Below are 5,147 nucleotides of genomic sequence, written 5' to 3'. Positions count from 1 at the left end.
CTTCAGTGGAATACGTGATAGATTCGGGAGTAAACATCGTGATTTGCGTTATCATAATTATATTTGTGCAACTGAAATGGTTAGTCTGGTTTCAACCACTAAATTCTTAAATGCCTGTCGGCAATTTATAATTGTTTGGACACATTTTTTACATATAACATTTAAACTTGTAAAACATGTTTTAAACATATATTTACTTTAAAAAATCAATAATTCTTATTTAAAAAATGTAATGTGCAAGCTGGCACAAAAAAAAATATGTTGCTAAGGAAAATATTAAGTAAAACTTTTTCACATATTGCTGTTAATATTTTTATTAAAACTACTTTTCACTCAATTGGAAAAATGTGCCGAAAGTGACATGCGTAAGTATTCACTGCACCAAGTGGGCTGTCGTGCATCTTACTTACTAAAGGGTACCGTACAATTGTTTCGGCAACGTTAACATTTATGCCTAGTGGACTCTCCCATCCTTCTTAATTGGATCAATTTATTTCCAAAAATAGAGATGTTTAGTATATTTATTTCTCTATTTAGATTTTTTCTTACAGAAATTCCTTTAAGCAAACAGCGCAGACCCAGATGAGACGCCGCATTATGTGGCGTCTCATCTGGGTCTACGATGTTTTCCAGGGCCTTTTTTCTAGACGCTAGGCATACATGGGTTAATAACACAACTTTAACATAACTGATCCATATTAGATTGTTCCCAAAGCCACATGCACTACATATCACACAATATTTTCTTTGAGTGCATGTCTTTGTTGTTGCTTGTTGTGTTGTTGTTGTTTTTTATTTATTTATTTCGCGGGGGAGAGTTATTGTTTGCTAATGTAGGCCAACACAAAAATGTTGTATTTGTTGTGCATGGGATCTTCCTCTATATGATACGTATGCGGGTTGCATGTCTATAATAATTGATAAAAAGTTTACATTGAACTCAGAGTGAACACAATTTCAACTCTCTAATTATCCAATAATATATACCGGTAGCGTTGATATTAGATTAAGTATGAGCTTAAGTATTAGCAGAAGTTAATTATTCCATGTCGTTGCTGACACTATTAAACTGTCTGCGATTGTGAACAGATCTATGCAAGACTATATACTAAATACAACTTGTAATTTAGATATTGTGTGAAAACAAGATCGTCATATTTGTGAATAGTTCCTATCTTATTAGTAACACATCACATGTTTATTCGTTACAGCTTCTGTAAATTTAATAATCGTGTACTAAGTGTATACAACATTACAATCATTAGTTTGCATCGTACACGCGCTTAGTCTGGTCTGTGCTAAAAATATCGCTACGATTTAACCATTTTACAAATAATATCCATATTTTCTTATGTATGAGGAATATAATTTGTGAACATGTGATCATCATATGTCAGTCTGTATTTTCAATATTTGTTTATCTTTTTTCGGTCCGCCCGCCTTCCTTCCGACCGCGTGTCCACCCGTCCGTTCGTTAGTATATCCGAACGTCTTTCTGCCCCGTTCGTTCTTCCATCCGTTCTTCTGTTGGCGTGCGTTTATTAGTAACTTGGTGTCTAGCGTACAGAATATACCAGCTTACTATCCAAATGCAACCGGTTATCCGGTGTGACAGTGTTGTTTTAAGGTCAGTTAGTCGGTCAGTCCGTGATACTGGTCAACATTCTTTTATGGTCATGCCATACAATAGCTTTGCTATATACTAAATCAAAATAACCATTAATGTTTATGCCCACAGGGTATCGTGACGTTTATGTTTGAATAGAAAACAAACTGCGCTGGTTCAATTCGAAAATAATGTCTGAATGTCGAAATTGTAAACAAACGATACGCGTCTTTGATGTCCATACACGATAATTTGCGACCATCTCGGGATTTGTTATATCAAGCACGCGATTTATTTATAAAGCATATAAGAAAAAAGTACTTCACCGAAAGAATTATTCAACCCACATAAAACTTCATTTTACTAAATCGCTAAAATGCAATTTAAATTAAACAGCCAAATGAATAGTCTTGTCGAATTTCTACTCTTCCACCTGCATGAATGAAACAATTTATTTACATATTCTTAAACATTTAATGTCTGTCAAATTGTTTATTTAACAAGTCACATATTGTATCGTTATGCGGCATAGCTTTCTAAACTTGGTTTTGAAACTGAAAGTAATCGAAACGACCAGCAAAAAAACACGCATGAATTATTCCTAACATAGCTTTATTGAGTTTGAGATAAAGCCCCACAAAAATTGGCAACCTATACATTTTTTCGAGATGAAAAAGACGCATGTTGTAAGTCATATTTATGCTTTTTACTACATTTATTTATATGCATTATTATATCAAGTAAACGCTTCTTACCATTTTAGATTCACTTATTAACTAAGACGCGCCAGTGTTTCAAGGCCGTTCATCTAGCATTTGATAGAAATACTCAATTACTGTAATTGCACTTATAGAGGCAGATATTCTGTACGTAGTGCTGTATACCCTGAGATAATCATACACTATGCGTTGACAAATACGTCGAGATAGCCTGATATAAAAGACTTCGAGCCCCGAGCTGGGAAAATTGGGAATAATGAAGGTGCGTTAAGTGTCGTCCCAGATTAGCCCGTGCTTTCCACATAGGCTTATCGGGGACGACACTAGCCGCCAGTACTAGATTTTCGCAAAGTCTTCCGTTGATAGAACAATACCATAAAGCGGACATATTTTTCCATCATTAACTTGTGCATTTTGTTTAATTCGCTTTCTCAATACTCGTTAAACATGGTATATAGTTTTTGAGCGAGTGGTACATTACCGATTTTTTTTAATTATTCATTCGTCCACTGTGTTCGCTCCCAATGTAAATGTTATTGATATGATAATATGAAATTTATGAGCATTTTAACGATTTTTTAATTTAGTCACGTTTTGTATTGTGCTTGTACTTTATTTGGAATAAAACGTATCGGTCCTTGCGCCACCGTAAAAATTGTAAATTTAGGAAACAAAGCAAACAAGTAATGTAATATACCAGTCGTGATATAAAAATCAATATAAACTAATTACATATGAATTGTTAAAAAAAAACGGTATTTAAGAACTTTTCTTTTTTTGTCGTGTGTGGTTGACGGTACCTTTAAAACTAAAATGTGGCGAAGGAAATGAAGAACAATTCGGTTCGTTATAAAATACATCCATCGCTTTTAAATATTAGTTTCAAATAAAACAACAGAGTCCACATAAAACTATGGCTAGTATTGTCAACAATAGTTTTGATGCCTTACTATTTTATAACTTTACGATTGTAAAAAACGTTGTGAATGTAACGAAAACAAGGCTAACGTTGTGTAGATAGGTACACACAACGCATTACTTACAATGTCAATGACGTTCATTTTTAAGAATATTGTTTAATCAATTTTGCATTCAGTTTTAAAAACTATTTTTGAGACTGCATATTTATTAGAGCAGATAATGCAAGTATGGAGATAGTGATGTCACATATCTCCAGGCAAGTATGTTTATAATAAATGCCAGTGAGTGTGAACAAGAATGATCAGATTAACGTATGTATTTGAAGACATACAATGGTATTAAGTATGTTATCAGGTTCGTTAACGATCCGCGTCAGTCGAAAACTGGCGTAGCTCAATAAAAATATATGCATCTGCACAGCCTGACCAGGTTTTGCGCTGTCCGCTAATGATGCCTCACACACTTGACTGACTTTGTAGCGGACAAATTGCCTGTACCACACTGCGCGGATGGACAGGCTGCTTGGTAACAGTAAAACTGAGTATTTACCATGCTCTAAAATAGCCATTATGTGCATCTTTTTACGATTTAAAAACCTGAAAATTATAAAGCGTTACAACGCGAAACGATTGAATAAATTGGAGAGTTCTGTTGTTGTCGTTATATTTTGTAGAACTACGAGGATTTCTTATATAAAGTATGAAATACGTCTCTAATTGTATGTGCACGGATGGCCAAGTGGTCTAAATTGGAGACTTTTTACTGCAGGTTGAGGGTTACTTTTTTAAATTTTATTCTTGTTTTTTTTTACCGAATATTTGTTTATCTAATGGTTTAATTTATCAATATAAAGCATATAATGACAAACTTCAATACATGCCAAAATCTGTGAAAAGGCTCCTTTAAAACACGATATATGAGCTACTTTACAACCGCTGAGAGCCCGGCACCGCTATTCCGAAGTAATTTACAGTTTACGGAAAATGCAACTATCTACCTAAAACACGTGTACATCGCAGATTATTTAATATTGCTTTTTTTATTTTTGTACAGTGATTTATGTCTACCAATATTAAACTTGTGTTTATAAATCAGTAGGAGTCAATAACTCGAGTAAAAGACAGTTCCGAAATAGCAAGTGCCTTCTGAAAACGATGTTGACTAATGTTGTCAACAATATATAATATAACAATACTGTTTTGCTGAAACGATTAAAGCAAAACAAAGATACACGAGATGGCCCAGGCTTAATTTCTTGAGGCAAATATGTATTTGCCTTCATTCAAAAGCTATTGTCTATTCGAGGTGAATAAACACACCTTTGTCAAATGTTTTCTAGATAATTGGGCTTAAGCTTCATTAAGCATGCGCCGTCACTTCCATGTATCAAATTAACTTTCAGGTTTTCAGTGTTGATGCATTCCTTCTTTACATCGATACACCAGAGTTCACCGGATAATGATTACAATGGACCGCGAAATACACTGGTAAAATTAAAACAATTACGAGGTCATTTTCTGTGCTGTCAGCAGTTTCTACGGTAATACCAACTCTACACGATTAATTAATGGTCAACGAATGTTCTCAAGTCATCTTAAAATTTCGACAAGACTTAAACCGAAAGTATTCGTAACTCAACGAGTGCCAAAAGATGGGATTAATTTGTTGAGGCAAACAAGTGAGGTGACACAATGGGACAGGGACGAGGCTATTTCAACACATGAACTTCTAAACGGAGTTAAAGGGGCTGATGGGTTGTTCTGTTTGCTTACTGACAAGATTGACGAAGAAGTTTTATCGACTGCAGGTTAGTTCGATGATACGGGCAAAAGCCCGCGAAGCGGGCGTTGACCGTTCATACATATGGGAATTTAGACATAAAATTACATAAGAATACCACA

At 34.6% G+C, this 5,147-nt stretch overlaps 1 pseudogene; it reads left to right on the top strand.

Annotated features, from left to right (window-relative positions):
* Positions 1-4,824: 4,824 nt before the first annotated feature.
* The window catches only part of LOC127872635 (glyoxylate reductase/hydroxypyruvate reductase-like), a 43,945-nt pseudogene continuing 43,622 nt past the window's right edge, over positions 4,825-5,147 (top strand).

The sequence above is a fragment of the Dreissena polymorpha genome, chromosome 3 (genome assembly GCF_020536995.1).
Source record: "Dreissena polymorpha isolate Duluth1 chromosome 3, UMN_Dpol_1.0, whole genome shotgun sequence".
Lineage (NCBI taxonomy): Eukaryota > Metazoa > Mollusca > Bivalvia > Myida > Dreissenidae > Dreissena > Dreissena polymorpha.
Note: the sequence above shows the minus strand (reverse complement) of the source record. Positions and strands in the feature narration are given on the sequence as shown.